The sequence below is a fragment of the Callorhinus ursinus genome, unplaced genomic scaffold (genome assembly GCF_003265705.2).
Source record: "Callorhinus ursinus isolate GAN/ISIS: 27379988/994484 unplaced genomic scaffold, GSC_fseal_2.0 scaffold23, whole genome shotgun sequence".
Lineage (NCBI taxonomy): Eukaryota > Metazoa > Chordata > Mammalia > Carnivora > Otariidae > Callorhinus > Callorhinus ursinus.
The window spans coordinates 14,642,093-14,660,823 of record NW_027397085.1 but is presented as its reverse complement, the minus strand read 5'-3'; positions in this window follow the sequence as shown (position 1 = coordinate 14,660,823).

Here is an 18,731-nt window from a genome sequence, read left to right as displayed (position 1 = left end):
GAAATGCTCATTTCCATCTGAAACACCTTCCACTTCACCTTTTTTGCCATCTCCAGTATGCCAAGCAGAGGGTCTGAGAGATGATGCCTTCAAATGTGCATTTCCAACTGCTCTGGAATGAGGAGTTTCACAGGGGACAAGTGCCCCAAAGCCCCAGCTGTTCAGGGGATATACCGTTCTGAGACAGACTCCGTGGAGCACTGTTTCCCATTTGGAGTTGGTCTCTATGCAGGCATCTGTGGAGCCTGGCTGCCGAGGGAGCTAAGGGGAGGACCCTGGAGGGAAGGGGAAGTGCCCAACTGGTCTGGACATTTGTGTTCCAGAAGCCCTAGAATGGGCTTTTATAAGGGGTGCCTGGCTCTGAGCCCTCTCAGCTCTTTGACTGGCAGCTCAAGGCCGAATTCGACACTTGTAGACTCAGCTGACTCCTGGCTGCCCTGGGGTTGCTCCTAGGTTTATTTGGAGGGAGGGAGGACTAGTAGGAGCTCTCAACAGATCAACGTTGAGTGTGGCTCTGGGTCTACTCCAACCTTAGTGTCCCAGTTTTCCTGGCTTGGGTTCTTATATCAATTAAGGTGCTCTAAGTGGCAATTAACAGAAAACCCTACTGAAGTCGGCTCAAATGAATGACATGTACTATCTTACATAACTTGAAGATCCAGGTTGAGTAAATACCAGGCTTGGCTGTTTTTTAAATGAATGATGTCATCTAGGACCCATATTCTTTGTGCTTCTGCCCTCTGCCATCTTTGATATTAACTTCATCATCTGGCTGGTGGCAAGATGATTGCAGCTGTCCCAGCCATCACATTTGGATGTGAAGAAATCTAAAGGAAGAAGAGGGACTGTCCCCTTCTGTGGCTTTCTCTTAGGAGGGGGATAAATTAACCCCCCCCCCTCCCATGTCTCATAGGCTCTAGTTCAGTTGTGGGTGTGTTGGGATTACTTGACTGACATAATCATCTAAGGTGGAATCGATCTGGAGGAGGCAACCCAAGGTCCACCATGTTTTCTAGTGTTAGCTATTTTATTGCTTGGTAATCTATCTGCTTTCTAGCTTGTTCTAACTTTTTATCTTTAGCTATTTGCCACTTACTTCCCTTTTTACCATCCAGCTGCATTGCAAGCCCCCTTTGAATTGATTTCAGGTGGGCACCCCATACCTAGACTCTATTGAGGCCAGGGATGATAGGACTCACATCTTTTCTATCATCTCTCTAGACCTGACTCATCTACCTGCTGAACTCTGGTCCCCATGTTCCCATTCCATGGGGGTAGACATTCGATGGTCCCATAGTCCTAGGTGAGACATGGAACAGTGAGGCAGGTCAGAGGAGAGGCAGAACTGGGCTTGGGGAATGGGCCTCAGGGTAGGGTGATCCCCTTGTGCCTTCCTTTGTTTTCTGACCACATAGATCACTTGTAACTGGAACTGAAAGGTAACGTCATTTCAAGTCCCACCGCCATGTATCCCTGGTCACCACTCTGCTCCCATTAACTCCTTGTTCTGGTAGTGACCTGGTGCAGGGTTTAGAAGGAAAGGTGTAGATTTTGTGCTCATGACACTTTGCTGTATTGGGACTCCAACCATCGTTTGCAGTCATGGGGGTCATGGCAAGTTAGCCTTTCTGCCAAGGGAAGAAGCCAGGAATCAGAAAAATAAGACCCCTCTATGTGTTCTGGGAAGCCACAACTTTCCATCTATACGATCACGGCCATGGGCTGAGAGAACTGAATCCTGTTAGCTCTCTCTCCTTCTCTCCTTTCTTTCCATCCTTCCTTCCTCTCTTATATTCTGGAGTTCTCCTAGTGGTGGGTGCTCCACAATAAGGGCAGTGCACAGCTGGAGCACCAGTCTCCAGGCATCTGCCACCATTTGGTTCATGGAATGTCCTCTGTGGGATCGGCAGCAAAGGTATATCATCCCTGCTTTATAGCTGAGGCAACTGCATTCGGAAAACCAAGCCATTACCTAGCAGGGCAGAAAGTTAATGACGTCATCTTTTCCACCGCCCTCCACACACCAGCCTGGCTAGGCTGATCGATCCAGGTCACATTGGTCATGAGTGATGGATTTGAACTCGTGAGCACCCAGCAATTCCTACTGGCTGTGCTGTCTAGTGCTAAAGAGTGGCCTACCACTGAGGTGTCCCGGTGGACTGGGACCCACTTGGGTCCTGAACATCTAATCAGAGTTTCCTCTCTCCTGACAGTGCCTGCTGACATCGGGGCCGGTGGAAGTGAACTGTGCCCACAAGCAGGATGGTGGACAGTACACAGGAGGGGCCTTCGCCCCTTTTCCGGCAGTCTGTCAGGAAGCAGCCCTGTGGCTGGAAGGAATTGTATTCCTCTGGGCGTGTGTGTATGTGAGCGTGTATATACCACAAATGGGCATGAGCTGGGGGTAGGTACCCAACAGGTCCTGTGCACACTCCTGGCTGTGTGTGTCCTGCCTTGCTGTGTTGGGCTCCTGGATTCCCAGGCCACACTTGCTGCATTCCACAAAGCTTTGGGAGCCAGCTTCTGTTGCTCTTTTAAGAAATAAAATTGCCTTCCAGATGCTTTCACTTGTTTTTTTTCCCCTGCACTGGACAGAGCTGCCCAGACTTCTCATTCTGGGGGCCCTGAAGAAGAGTGTATCATTTCGTGCTCCCTTGTTTAGCTTCTCCAAATCCAAAGCCAAAGCTGGCACAGTTACTGATTAGCAGAAATCAAAAGCACAGGCTAGGCTTTTGATGGGAAAACTGCTACGTTAGAGAGGGCTGGTTGTTTTACAATTGCAGGGTAAGGTCCATAATATTACCCACCGCTGAATGACCATTAGATTGCAAATTACTGGTCACTTTGCTGGACGGCTCAGCCATCCTGTCATCAGGATCATAATATCCCCCATAATGGTCAAGACCAGGCACCTACCAGGAGTCTGGCTGCTGAGGCGCCAAATTGCTGGGCTGCATACAGTAATGATTATCGCAGCAGGAAGGAAGGAAACTTGCCCCAAAGCCCTGGGTATGTGGCATTCGGTCCCAGTTCCCATTAGGAAGCGTAAGGGACTATCAGAATTACTCCAGTGTTCTCTGTCCCCCAGGGTTCTACCCATTGAGGGTCTAACTCTGTGTGGCTCTCACGCTCCATTGGCATTTCCAGTACATGGTCTCTTGGGTTATATGTGCCAGCTGGGATGTGACAAGTGGAAAGGGGAGGTAATTGGCTTTCCCCCAGCCTTTTGCTATGGTGTACTCTGTGTGTGCGCACGCGCGTGTCTGAGATGTGGCTAGCACACAGAAAGTGTCAAATGCACTGATATTCCTGTGTTTTCTCCCATTGGGTGATGGCTTCATATCTTAACGGGTATTTTTGTGTTTTATTTTATGGTACAAATATGCAAAAAGAGAAAGAGAAGGCGAAGCTGATGGAGCAATGAGCCCTTGGGCCAGGCCTTGGCCTCTCGCAGGGTCCCATAGGGAAGAGCCAGCGTGCTCAAGTGGGGTAGTCAAAGGGAGTTCGGGGCTCTTGAGCAAAGCCTGGGCAGGGCTAAGGGAAAGCAACAGTGCCTAGTGACAGGAAGAGGCCTCCCTCACTCCTACACCTGAAGGGATCCAGAGCAGAGAGCTGAGGCTGAGGAAAGAGCTCTCTGACAGAGAAGCTATGGCTTTATGAAACGCGACCCAGGGTGGGGGTGGGAACGAGACCAGGGAACTAAACTCCCTGACTTCATTTGAGTTTGGCTGTCCATTCTCACGGTACTGCCTCCTACTGGCCAAATGCAGTAGAAGCCTGTAGGTACTTCCTGCAAAGGGCAGAGCCACCCCTGGAAAGGCGGGAGGGTGTCTGAAGGGTGAAGTAGACATGGCCAGGACCTCCCCTGCCACGTACATGTTAAAGGCTCTCTGTGCACTGACTGGATGACAGGGCCTCTTAGGCCCTGCGTGCATTGGGATTCCAAGGTCACGGTCTATTCCTACTGTGCATGTGCTGCCTGGGGGTTAAATGGGAGACTCCAACGTTGTCCTTCCCTCCGTGGTTGTTTTACTGGCCCCCAGGGCCCGTGATTCCTCAGCTTGCAGCCAGCTCAGTTACTGCCCAGCCCTTTGGCTCCTACGGCTGTGGCTTCTGGGCCTGCGGAAATGGTCTGAGCGGACTCCCTGGCGTTGCCCAGCTGATCAGCGGTGGCTGTGAGCGCCCTGAGCACAGACCTGGGCTTCGGCGGGGCTGGGTGTGAGGCCGTGCTCTAGGTAGGAGCTGCGAGGCAGCTGGGTGGGTAGAGATGCCTGCTGCAGGCTCAGGGTCAGCAGAAGTTGGGGCCATGGCTTGCATGGAGGCCCTGGCCTGGGCCCCTCTCTGTGCTTCGTTTTTCTCTCCTATCTGGGAGAAATAACATCCTGCCCCATTTTGTGAGGAACTACGGACCCCTCGCCAAGCCTCCTTCCCGGCACAGGAGAATGCTCGTGGAGAAGGGGATAAGGTTGGCATTATTTTCAATTCCCCCAGATAAAATGACCATTCTTTGCCCTGCGAGGGTCTGTTTGCCAAATTGCTTTTAGCGAGGCTGAACTGGTGACAGGAAAAGACTCAGATGGCATCTTTAAAAGTGAAAAGAGTCTCGAAGACAGCAGATGCTGCTGGGGTGCCTCCCCTGTACTGGGTGTGTTCTCATGCCTTCTATATGCTCGTTCACATGACCCTCATGGCCACCCCATGGAGAGGGGCTAACGCTATTTCCCATTTTCCGATGAGGACACACAGAGAGGAAATAACCTGCCTGGTGTCACGCGGACGGTACAGAGTAGGGCTGGGCTTCAACCCCGGGCCCTTTGGCTCCAGAGCTGTGCTGCCTTCTTTTCCTTCTTGGCTAACTTCTCCTCAGTAGGTGCCAGGAGACAGGACGCTGCTCAGTAGAAATGGAGTGTAGAGCTGGGAAGAGCTTTGGAGGTCCGTTGAGTCCAGGCTCTGTGTTCTTACGGGGCGGGGGGGGGGGGATGAGGACCCAGGAGGTTCAGGGACCCGGTCACAGGAGCCCTGATCTAATGAGAGTCATTTACTCTGCACTTGTGGAAACACTGGGGGACTCAAAAGTGGCCGGCTGTGCCTAGCAGTATTCTGGCAGTTTTCCTAGCGTTGTTTAGCAAGTCAATTTCTTTGAAGCAAAGTTCCTTTTATCCAAGAAACAATGTGACCTCAAATCTTGTTTTCATAAAACATCTCTGACGTTAGCTGCATGAGGCAAAAGCCCTGAAGGTGTCTGCGCTGCCCTCATGCCCCCCTGAATCCGAGGCCGTCTCTGACATTGGCTTGGGACCCGCTTCTCCTGTGAATAACAGTCAAGCAGCAGGTTGTGGGGGGCCCAGAGTCCAGGTGAGCTGGGCATGCCGGGGGCACAGATGAGAGGAGAGAGGCTCTTTCATCACTTTCCAGGGGGCTCAGGGGGCACCTGAAGTATCTTTGTCTGCAGAGGTCCTCGGCCCACCCAGCCACGCTGCTGTCACAAAGAGCAGAGTGTTTGGGGCCATGTGACCATAGGGGAAGCTGCCCAGGCCTCTGAGGGGGCTGCCAGCTTCTGAGCTGTGGATTCCATGACTCTGGGACCCAGAGCTGCAGAGAAAGGGCAGCATTCTTCCTGTGGAGGCTTGGTCCAAATGGCCCCATGGCTGTCTTTTCTCTGGGATCAGCAGGCTACTGTTGGGAGGGACAATTGAGGTTGTTGTCCCAGCCTGGCCCGGAAGCACTGCTGGCAGACGCAGGGCGGGTGTCCTGGACCATCCCTGCCGCACCTGCCCTCCTTGTTGCTCGCCTGCGGACCAGCACCTCCAGGAGCTCGGCGCTTCCCTACCTCCTGCAGCTGAAGCCTGGGGCCCCATGTATGCCCCTGCCCGACCCAGATGGCCCAGGGGCCAGGGAAGAGGGCTTCACCTTCCTCCATGCAGCTGACAGATTTTACTTCTCCTCCCAGACACATTCCATGAAGATGGAAATACTCAAAGAAGGCAGTTTGGTGCTAAACTAGAGGACACTCACTTGTCTTTCTTTTCTAGATAATGCCCTTAGAAGGGGGTTAACATGTCAGTATTTCTCCTCTTCCATCCTTGTGGAGTAAGTGATAAAGGAGGCAGACTTCGCTGTCCTGGGGGAAGATCTCTTTATCTCTTTTTTTGGGGGGATGCTTTTTCATCTTCAGTCATGTGCGTTTCAAGAAGTCGAGGCATGGCCTGGACAACCTCTACTCTTGGTATTGGGGCAAAGGCTTTCTCAGGTTTTAACTGGGAGATCTCAGGCCTGCGTTTGGTTATTGGGGGGAGGAGAACGGGAGCCGTGATCACTTTGGTTCAAGGTACAATTTATTGGGTATTTGGGCAAAGGACGGAGGGATTCCTAAATCCTGGCCCAGGCCAACAACCCTTCTCTTCAAACGATTTCTTTTATCATCTGTATCAGTCACGGTCCCGTAGGAAACAGATGACTTTCGTGGGAGCTCTGAACTAGACCCTTCTCTGTCGGATGGCATCCTCAGACCAAGGATTGTCAGGAGATTTTAAATAAAGGGCTGGCTTATAACAGTGTGGGCAGGGTTTAGTCAAACCAGCGAGGGGTGATTCAGTATCCTGGAGCTAGCAACTGCAGGGGCCAGCAACCTGGAGGCCAGAGCCAAGAGGAGGGCACAGCTGCCTCATGCCAGAGAGCTGTCATTCTAGGAAATAGCCCGCTGTCCACAGGCTCCCGCCTATGGAAGACAAAAGCAGTCAAAGAACCAGAATCTGGCCAGGGGAGATGCAGAGTCATCAGTCTCTCTCTCCTCCCACATACCCGCTGGCCTCTTCCTTCCACTGACCAAACCCAGAAGCCAGAGAAGAGAGAGGGCATGTTGATGAAGTCTGTCAGGACCACCCATTAGGATATACTTCCTGAGGCACAAAGCAGGGAGGAGAAGGGTGGAAGGTGAATTTGTAGGGGTAAATGGAAAGGACCCAGCTCGCGACATCTTAATGTCACCTGGGTCCAAATTTCGGCCCCCTGACAGATACGTATTCCCCCAAATGGCATCCATTTTGTGTTTTGTGCTTCCTCCTCCCTCTCCATGACTTTGACTTCTTACTCTCATTTTATTGGTCTGGCAATGATTTTTTAAAATATTATTTCTATTTTACCATTTTATTAAACACAGAAAGAAGCTGTTACATCTTTCAGAAATACCAGCTTTCAGCTTCTAATTGAATGGTTCTCACCTGGGAATGATTAGGCCCTTCCCCAGGAAACATTTGGCAGTCCGGGAACATTTTCGGTTGTCACGGCTCAGGGTGGGGTGCTTCTGGCACTTAGTAGACAGCGGCCAGGATTTCTGCTAAGCATCCTACAGTGCACAGTACAGCCCCCCATTAACAAAGAATTATCTGGAGCAAAGGGTCAGAAGTGCCGGGGTTGAGAAATCCTGCTCTAAGTGGAGAAAGGAAGGTTTGGGCTCTGCTAGTGGGAATCAGAGAGCAGGTGAAAAGGAGAGAAATTTTGTCTTCTTGTTTGTTTGGGTTTGTATATTTTGATTGGGTGAGAGGAGTCTATCACAGGGGAAGTTTCCACCCTGTCTTTGGGGAGGATGGTCCCCTGTTGGGGTCCAGTTGGGCTCTTGGGCTCACTCTCTGGCCACCTTGGGAATCAGCAGGACTGTAGGATCTAGCATCTGAGAAGCAGGATTGAGAGCTCCTGGGGCGGTGGGGCGGCGGGAGGGGGGGGGCACATCTCACACCATGTAGATGATTCTCTGTGTTTCCCTGCTCCAAGCGGCTGCTGGAAGTGGTACAGCAAACTCTAAAGGGCTATTTCAAGATGGTTCAGCCAGACCCAAAGGCCTGGTAGAATTCTTGCCTTTCCCAGGTTTCGGGATTCTCTTCTTTTCAGCTCAAAGCTCTTAGAATATTAATAAGTGGGAACTGAAATAATGCTTGGGATACAAAGGAAATGTCCCAGCTCAAAAAGTAAACGAGTGTAGTCAGCAGTCCTTTGTCAACTTGCTGTTTAAACCTAGAATTTGCTTCTTTTTTCTTTTCCTTCCTACATCCCATTTTCAGGTCATTTCCCTGCCTGTTTGTGCATATGTTGGAGAAGATGGGCAGGCAGAGAAAACTCTGTATCAGCTTCCTTGGGCAAGCTGTTAACAGACTCAATGAAAAGATGAGGAAGTAATGATGATAGTTGCCTTTAAGAATCAGGCTCAACTATTAACTGTGCCGACCTTCCCTCCATCACCGAGTCTTGACTTGGCTGTAATCCAGCTTGAATGACTTTAATATTTATTAAGTTTTATTTGTTTTTTAACCAAGCAGTCCAAATACGTTTTTCAAAAACAAAATGGCAAAGGATTTAGATAAACAGGGGACAGTCTTTCCCCTGCCCCCCCTCCTGCCATCCCCAAAAGACAATATCCATCCGGAGATATTCTACGGCTATACAAACAAATAGGTATATACATGGCTTTTTTTAAATCTTTTCACCCCATACAAATAGTAGTATATTTACTTTTTTTCTCAGCAATGTACCTGGGGAATCCTTTCGTGCCAATAAAGAACTTTTTTTTTAATGGTCCCATGGTATTGTGGATAAACCTTCATATATTTGGCCAAAAGTGACTTGTTTTTAAAAGGACTTCTGAATCTATTTCCAACCAGAAAGAATGCTCAACTAAAAAACAAAAACAAAACAAAACAACACTTGTTTGAAAGTTGAAGCATGAAAGGTCACTTCTATCATTTTGAAAAGCTTTCATTCTCTCATCTTAGTGAGATTTTCAGATTTTGTTGTTGTTGTTGTTGTTGTTCTACATTTGCCCCTTAACTTAAAACCTCTGTCAAATAGCTGTTCAGAACCGAAAAGTGTCCCAGAGGTTTGGTGATTGCCTGTGATTTAAACCGTGTCTGTTTTATTGAATCACTGAATGTTTATTATCTTTCTTACGGAAAGCCAGCCTCAGCCAGTGCAGCGCTATTCACGCCAGAAAAGCCTGTCCTGGCTTGGGACAAGACAGTGCGCCTCTCTGTTGCCCTGTTTTAAAAAAATCTGGGTAGTATCCTGGAGCCTTAGCAGCTTTGAAACTTTGTGCAGGGCAGGGCTACCTCAGATTCACAAGTAAGAGCCTGTTTATCTCTACTGTATTTCTGTGGTCACAGCCAGGACCCGTGTATTTTAAGTCACGACGGAGTTTGCTGCGTTTGGAAGCCAAAGAGAGGGCAGGCAGAAGAGCCGTGGGGCTGTACAGCGTTCTGGGGCTCAGGGGCTTTGAAATCCTTTCCAGTGTTGTCACTTGAATGTCGAACCCGTTATTCTCAGTGGACACTAAAGAGAAGTACAGGTACCGTGGGCTCCAGGGGGATTCATTATTCAAGGCACAAAATTTCCGACTCCGGCCTGCAACACATTATAATTCAAATGAGCCCAGCACAATAGAAGAAAAATATGCAAGCAGATTTCTCTCTGTCGTGTTTTCTTCCCCTCCTCTCTGAAGCCCTGTAATTACAGCAGGCAGGTGGAGCATCTGGGGTGTGGGGGAGTCCACTGTATTTTTACCTTCCCAGGAACGCGACTTGCCTACCGCATCAATATATTTTACTTTTAATTAAGCGCTTATTGCAAAATCTAAGTCCCTGCGCGAAAGCCTGATTCGCAACTTTTTTTACCCCTGCCGTTCCCTGAGATGCTGCTATTGCTGTCTCAAATTTCCTTTCTTAAAATGTGCTGTTTTAGTAAATTAGTTCTGTCCTTCCGTGAGCTCGGCAGCGCTGCGGAGGCTGGATTGAGGGGGCCTTCGCCTCCTTTTCCCCCGTCCGCGGTCCGTGGGTCACTTTCTCCGCGTGCCCAGCAGCGCCACGTGCCGGGAGCGCGCGGTCCAGGCCCGGCAGCCCCTTCCCCTTCCCCTCTGTGCCCCAGTCCTGCAGGGGTGAGGGCGGTGCTGTGCTCCTGAGAGACCTCCGGTCCTGCAGGGAGGTGGCAGAGGCCACCGGACTAAGCGACCACACCCCCGCAACTCCCGGGCTTGGGGTGGGGCGGGGTGGGGGGGACGGGTGCAGGAGGAGGGGGAGGCGGGATCCGACACCCTTAGGTTGGTCAGCTGGGGGTGGGTGCAAGGAAGCCCTCTTGGTGTCGGCGCGCCGGGCCCAGGAGGGAGAGCGGGAGAACCGGGTAGGCGCCCGGGCGGGCCGCGGGAGGCTCCTTGCCTCTCTCTCCCGGCCACCGAGGAGGCCGAGCCGGAGCAGCCCCAGGGCCTCGGCGGAGCGTGGCTTTTCCGATCCTGGAAGTCGTCGGCCCGAGGCTGGGCGGGAACTCGTGTCCCGGGGCGACCCTGCCCAGAGACCCGTGACCGACGTCCTGGCGGGAAGGGGGCTCCCGGGGTTCGGGAGCGGAACCTGAAGCGGGCCTGCGTCCCCCGCGCCTCCAGGGGGCGGGCAGGCCTCTGCGGGATGCCTGCGAGCGAGCTGCCCGGGCGGGGTGCGCCTCCCCGGTTTCTGGCTTCATGAACCCAGGTCCCCCTCTCCGGGATCCAGTGACTGGCTGCAAATGGGTTTCCAGCAAGCCGCGGGGTACTGTGCAGGCCCGCCGGCCTCGGCGCCGGGGTGGCTCCCGGCCACTGCGCCGGGCACCAGGCACCGTGGCGGTTAGCTGGCATTTCTGCCTCCTAGGGGCAATTTGAGGCGTGGTCAGGGTTGGCCCGGGACAGGGGAGGGAGACGGAGAGGAAGCAGCCAAAAGGCTGGTGGGGCTGTCGGCACTTGCAGAGAGAGGCGGCCCCCTTCGGTCACCAGTGAATCTTAATCAAGGGCAGGAGAATCTTAATCAAAGGATGTTTTTAGGCAAGTCCAAGGGAGAGAAACCTATCTCAGGAAAATACCCACATGCGGTCGAAACAGGGGCCAAGCCTGGAAGGAGCGCCTCGTCCTTGCTGCTGCATGGAGCTTCCTCAGGCGCAGGCTGTATCTGTCCCCACCTTGTTTCTTCGGTACCCTCTGCAGGGCTGGGACCCACGCCGGCGGCTCAGGTCTCTCTAAAGAAGGGTGCGGAGAGGCGGGGGTGACTGCTGATTTGGCCGCAGGGAAGGACAGGCCTCCAGTGGGCCGGCAAGGTGCCCGGAGGGCAAGACGTTCCCTGGGCAGGTCCCAGTTAGCTCTCAGGAGTGTGGGTCGTTTCTCTGACTCAGTCCATCCCTTTCAGTGTTGGTCACCAGAGACTAGGACTGGGGCTCTTTGAGTCCCCTTTACAACTCCTATTGTATTTTTCATTCTCATCACAAAAGCAGTACATGTTAATTGAACTAACGAGAAAACACAAACATGCAAAAGGAAGAAAATAGAAACGCAAAACACTCTCATTACCTAGAGACAAACCTTTCTTGTATATCCTGAGTGCCAACACAGTTATTCTGTGGGACAAGCGACTTCCTTTTTTTCTGAACAAAATATCGTGAACATCTTTCCACGGAAGCATCCTTACAATGAATATGGTCGAATAAATAGACTCTGTCCTTAAAGACCACCCAGTGCCTCCACTGCAGGGATGTGGGGTGAGATTTCCAACCATTCCTTTCCTGGGCTTTTAAAGTGTTGTCATGTGTCTTATTTCTGTCCACACCATTCCCGGGTCATTCTCCTGCTGGGTCACTGTGCATGTCCTTAATTATTTCCTTAAGATCGATTCCTCAAAACAGCTGGGTTAACTGTTCTGTGTTTTAGAAAAGTTTTACTACATTTTGTCAAATTGACCTTTAGAAAGGTTATGTCAATTCATACTCCCACCTGCAGAGAATGTAAAATCTGTTGCCACAATTCATCATCATCAATCGTGAGTATTTGTGGTCTTCTTTTTATTCTTTTATGTTTGTCCATTTTTTTTTAATTGGAGTGTTCGTCTTTTTCTTGCTGGTCTGTAGGAGTTTTTAAAAAAAATATCTGTATTCTCTCTATTAAGTCTTATATGTTTTCTACTTTTCCCAATTTGTCAATTGCTTTTCACATTGAAAATTACATTTTAAAATTTTTGTGCAGTTGAAGTTCTTAATATTTTAATTTATGGCTTCTGCCTTTGGTGTCACTCTCTAAAGTCCTTCCTTACCTCAGGATTTCCTAAGTCTCCCACCTACAAATATTTCTAGTACTTCCATTGTTTCATTTAAATGTTTCATTCATATGGAATTTATTTGGGTATATGGTATAAAATAGGAATCTGAGTTTACTCCTCTTCACTGCCTCTTCACTTGTTGTTGGTTCCAAATCGTTTTGACTCTGGCATATACTCCAGCTAATTCTGAAACAAGTCAAGCCAGAAAGGAAGATCTGGTGGCAGAGATCTTGCTCTGGGAAGCACAGAGGCTGGAGGTGAGGGTATGGGAAACATCCAAAGGAAGGGCCCATTTTGTAGACGTATCCTAGTGGAATCACAGAGACCTGGATGAAATCCAGTTTCTGCCACTTTCACCATGTGGAACCCGGAGCAAGTTGTTGAACTTATTGAAACTTCAGTTTTGTATCTGTAAAATGGGTATACAAATAGCAAGCACCTACCTCTGCAGATGGATGTGCGGGTCACATGGTAATGTGTTTGGCACATGGCAAGCCATCAGTGTTATTAGTAGGAGGTGAAGAGAAGATGAGAAAGGTGTATGCAACTGTTAAAAACTATCAGTAATTATAGAAATAACAGTGGTGAGTCCTTGTGCTATAGTTAGAGTTCAAGAGTGTTTATCCAAATCAATCAGGAGGCTTTCCCCTGGGAGAAAAGGGTTTTATTTCTCCAGCCGGGGTCTAAACTGAACTCAGGTATTTCAAAGGAATCCAGTAGCCTTTCTGTTCTCAAACCTGTTCCAAGGCTCTCTGATGGACCCGCCTGGGCGGAAGAGAATCAGTGGAATGAGCTGGCATTTGGAGATCTCACAGGATAGAGAGCACGGGGGGCTCGGGGCTCTAAGTGGGCAGCCATCTCCCTCCTGGCTCTCCCCCAGCTGAGGATTGCTGCAAAGAGAAATAGTCACTGGACGGGAGCCAGGGGCACCAGTCAGCTTAACCAAAGGAATCAATGAACACTGTGTTTTCCCTCTGCAAATGAGGGAAATGGCATGGTGAGAAGACATATGCCTTGTCCAGAATCACAAATCCCAGGGGCAGAGAAAGCTAAGAGAAATGCTGCCTCAGAAGGAGCCATTTCCCATCCCAAGGATGCCAGAGCCTGGCCTTGAGTAACAAAGGGGATGGGAATGCTGCTTTTGAGCTCCTGGGCGGTGGAGACCCAACATATTTGTATGAGGCATGGACAGTGAGTAGTCATTCAAAAGGCTGAAGCTGCCTCTTCTTAGTAAAAGGCAAATATTTTAGGAATCCCTTGTTACTAGGCAAATGGCTGATCGCTTTTTAGGGCAGTGAGACCCAGCTTCACACTGTCTTTAGGGTAAGCTTTGATTCTGAATTTTGCTTTGGTGGAATAGTGGTTCTCAATTCTGGCTGCACATTGGAATTAGCTAGGGAGCTTTTAAAAATACAGATGCCCAGGCCCCCCTTCCAGAAGGCTGGGTTAAATTGGCTATGGCAGGACTGAAATGTCAGTGTTGTTAAAGACTTCCTTACTGATCCTAATATGTAGTTTAGGATTGAGAGGAAGCCCCTTTTTGTGCTACTGCACTCTCTTCTGAGCTGGTGGGAACAAGGGTATAAGACAAAACTACTCTAGCAAAATGTTTCTCGAACTCTAAGGAATTATCTGGACATCTTGTTAAAATGCAGGTTGTGATTTCGGATGTCTGAGGTGGGACCTAAGATTCTGCATCTCTAACAAACTCCTGGATGCTGCTAATGCCGCTGGTCTCAAGACCACGTTTGTGTACCGAGGGTCTAGAAGTGGTCCTCCGATGTCAAAGAGCATTAAAATGACCTGATTAGCCTCTTGAAAAAGCAGATTCCTGGGCTGATTCACAGCATCAGGGAGGGGGTCCAGGAATCTGCATTTTTAGCAAGTCCTCAGGTGAATTGATGCACTTAATAGTTCAAAGACCACACTTGGAGAATGTAGCCAGCCTGCCTAGGATTTCCTCAGGCGTTCATCTTTTTAGCACATCCTGAGTCCACACTTGACTGGAAGATCTCGAGTCGGTTCGCTGGGAGCTGAAACTGAGCAGAGAGCCCACTGGGCCCAAACTGCAGCTCTCTGCCTCTGGGATGCCTTAACGTTGAGGCCAAATCCCATTATCACAAGAGAGTGACAAGTGCTTGTGCCTTCTTGGAATAAAGGAGCTATCTGTTTAGGTTTGGGTTTTGCTTGTAAAGTTATTTGACCTGTCCCCTCCTTGGAACTGTGACTAATGTCTCAAGAACAGAGCATAGATTCTGGGAGAATGAAAGGCAGAAGGCTTTCAAGATGCCTTCCACCCAAGGAAAACCTCAAGCAGGGGAGCGAAAGACAGTATAAAAAAAATCAATGCTCCATGTGATGTTGAAGACATCAAATAAGAAGTCTCCACCACATGAGTGTGCTTTTTTTTTTTCCCTTCACTGAGACGGCCTATGAGGTAGGATGAACCCAGGACCTGGAATGAGAGGCTGAAAGAAAATGGACACATCTCACCTCTTCTCTCGTTTGACTACTGTTATGCCCACCCTTCCCCAAGTATGTGTTATTCAGCTTGCGGATGATTCTGGACCTTTGTTTTTCTTCTGGTTCTTCTCTCTTATTTCTCCTTGTTTGGGCCATTAGCAGTTCCACCAGGGATGGAATGGAAATGGAATGGAACCCCCTACGAGATAGAATAACATCTGTGAGTAGGTGTGCTTAGAGGTTTGATGGGGAGGAAGAGAGAATTAATTATGATCGCAGGTCCTATGGGATTCACCTCGATGTGGCTGTCTAGATCCACTTTTATATGGCAACTTCAAGCCTTATAACAAGAACAGAACGCCTTCTCCAGAGTGCGACAACTACCAGCAATAATTTGCCAGAAAAGTTGTTACTTGAAAAATGCTTACTTCTTTTGCTTATTCAAATATACTTATTACTTTATATGCTTCTTATTCTCTTGGTTGTCTGGTAACACTGTTGTGAGACAGGGGACATAAATTTACTACCACATATGTGTGACTTTCATGTTTAAGGAAGTTTTTTTTTCATCTATTTCTTCTAGCTATTTACAATATATTATATAACAAAGTACACCTCCTATTCCTGTTACTTGGTATAATAAATATCTTGGCGAAATTTCTTACAGAGTTTGATTACTCAGTCAAAACCTAAGTATCCTGTTGGGAGAGGAACAATCATTTTAGTGATACTGTTCTATGCTTTGGTTGAACTGAATAGTTACTAATCCAGCCAGAGAAGAAAGAGGCAGGTAATTGGAATTGAGCAAACACACTGAGCCCCTCAAAAAAAGACTCACCAGAAGTGTAAAATTTCTCATCAAACCTCTATCCGTCTATTTTCTCCTTACTTACAATAGTCATTGCAGCTGTAGGAAATAACTCTAGGGGCCTGGTATACATTAGGAGAAAACTGCTATTTCTCATTCAAGTGATCTGGAAATGAGTTTAAACAGACACAATCTGCCAGTGGTCAATGTTAGGTCAGTAACTCTAATAGCCAATTTGAATTTTTTTTTAAGAAAATGCCATAGCCCTATCCACCACTTTACTTCTCTCTCACCATGTAACACCCCAAAATTTGCTTGGATTGTCTCAGGGTAGAAAACAGGGAGGCAGGTTGGCCGATTGTCACGGAACTTGCATAAATTAAGAGCAACCTTTCCCCTCATTCATCTGTATAACCCAAATTGCCAGGCTTCAATTCTCCAGCAGTGGTAAGAAGGGTTAAAGCAATGGGATTGACTCTCTTGGCTGTGATGTGGTCAAGATCCCCTTGAAGGGATGCTTCATGAAAGTTCTCTGACACTTGCTCAGTGCTGGTGTATAGCCCAGTGCTTGGTTCTGGGTAGGCATGGAGCTTGCCAGTCTGGGTTTAAACCATATCAGGCAACCACTGAGTTTTTAACTTACGGGTTTTTGGAGCTTTGAGAGTACAGAGATCGCTATAAATTTCCTGTCCACCTGCAGTTTCTCCCATCTTCCGTCCACACAGAATCATGCTTTTGTTCACTTGTCTTCCCTCTTCTGCACCCTCAGGAGGGGCTAGAACAACCCTTCTCAAGGGATCCCCTTTTCAGTAACTGGTTCAGAAATGGGTACGTGTGGCTCACCGATGGCCAGTGCTATGTGAGGGGAAGACTTCTGGAGGATGCTCTCTCCCTTTCCTCCAGATACTTTGTGTCCGACTGTGATGCCTAGAATCATGGCAGTCACCATACTATCAGCATAAGGATTAAACTGATACTCAGGATGGCAAGAATGGAGAGAAAGAGAGAAAGAACCCAGGTCATTGATGACATCATCCACACCACTGAATCAATCAACCGTTGTAAGAGTTAGCTTTATGTGTCAACTTGACTGGACTGAGGGATGCCCACATAGCTGGTAAAACATGATTTCTGAGTGAGTCTGTGAAGATATTTCCCAAAGAGATTAGCATTTGAATCTGTAGACTGAGTAAAGATCATTCTCACCAGTGTGAGGGGGCACCATACAATCTGTTGAGCACCTGAGTAGAACAAAAAGGTGGAGGAAGGGTAGATCTGTTCTTTCGCTTGAGCTGAGACATCCATCTTCTCCCTCCCTCACGCATCAGTGCTTCTCATTTTTTGGCCTTCAGACTTGGACTGGGATTTACACCACTGGCTCCTTTGGTTCTTAGGCCTTGGGGTTTGGAATGAAATTACAGTACCAGCTTTTCTGAGCCTCCAGCTTGCAGACATCAGATCATGGGACTTCTTAGCCTCCATAACCGTGAGTCAATCCCTTATAATAAATCTCATTCTCTCTATATATCCTGTTGGTTCTGTTTTTCTGGAGAATCTTGACTAATACAGCCTCTAAGCTGCCCTGCCATTCAACTTTCTGTTTTGCAGGATAATGCATTTCCTTCATGTTTAAACCGGTTTGAATCAGGATTTCTGTTGCCTGTGGCCCAAAGCATCTTAAATGATTAAGAGAATTTTAAGACCAAGTGCTCATTTCATAGAGGTTGTAACAGAATTTGCTCCATGTCATGTTTCAGGTGACAACAGAACTCGGGACTAGAGGTTGGGTCTTTTGCCTCCAAGTCATTTTTATTATATGCCACCTCTTGCACAAAAATCTGCTTTGTTACAAATTAAAGGTGGCTTAAAAAGGTATTTCTGAACACACCGTCCTTGTATTTAACAAAATTGCCCCACCCAGGTTAAAGTCTGGAATTCTCTTCCAAATTTTCCTTATTTGGACATGCTGAATCAAACTGGCCACTCACACGTACAAAGAGTATGCTTGTTGACTTTGAAGAACTGAAAACATTTTGTTCCTCATTGCTGGGTAGCTCTGGGCAAGAAAGACACATTAGACCTGTTTGGGTCTGTAAGGTACGGGACAACATCTGTAAGGTACGAGACAACACAGGATGTTATAAAACCTTTGCCAAGACTTCAGTTGGGAGATTTAATGGAATCCACAGTCAGGGGAGGGGTGAGGGTAGCGGGGGGGGGGGGGGGGGGGGGGGGGGGGGGGGGGGGGGTGGAGGATCAAGGGTGGGGAGATGGGCTGCTGCTTCTGTTCCTAGTAGTATTTCTTATATCAGGCCATTCCCCATCTGTAAGGCCTTCTGTTTGCCTCCTGCATTACCCCTACCCTACCCATGCTGGAGGGCCAGGTGAAGCTGCCCCCTCCACCAGGTTGGCTCTGATCACCGCTGTATGCACCACTAATTATTTCTCAGAACAGCATTATTTCCTGAACTCCTTCGTCATTCATTAAGCTTATCATGTTATTTTGGGAATATTTCTTTTGACATTTTGCTTATTTTGCCCCTAAATGTTATCTTTAGAGAGCAGATCAGCAAAGAAAAAAGGATATAGACGTTAAGGACACATTTGTTGACTTGGTTTGAATCCTGCCCTGGGGCCCCTGCTTTGCAGAACTAGAGGGGCCAGGGAGGCAGTATGGCAGCCCTGCCTGGCCCTATCACTTTAAAGGAACCTTCTCTGGCCAGCTCAAGTCATCTGAGGAATGCATTTGGGGCAGGTGTGAATAACCACAGTGGGTTAGTTTTCTATTGCTGCTGCAACAAATTACCACAAGCTTAGTACCTTAAAACACCACCCCTTTCTTACCTTACAGTTCTGGAAGTCAGAAGTCTAATGGGTCAGCAAGGCTGGTATCTTCAGGAGGCTCCAGGGGGAATCTACCTCCTTGCCTTCTCTAGCTTCTAGAGGCTGCCTGCATTCCTTGGCTTGTGGCCCCACATCACTCCAGCCTCTCTTTCCTTTGTCATATCTCTGTTGCTCTGACTCTGACCTTCTTATCTACCTGTCCTAAGGGCCTTTGATATTACCTGGGATGCACTCAGATAATCCAGGACAATCTCCCCATCTCAAGATTTTTTTAACTGAATCACTTCTGCCAAGTTCTTCCTCACCCCTTTTTTTCCTATTGAGCTAACATATTCACAGGGATTAGAACATGGACATCTTTGGGGGGACATTATTCTGCCTCCCACTTAAATGCTTTTTGGATACCAGTTTCCATATCTGTAAAATGGAGCTGCTACTGTCTGCCTTACAGGGTTATTGAGGCGATTAAATGAGATAATTTGTGTGTGTAAATCCCCAGCCTGGCACAGTGGAGGTGGTCAATTCTG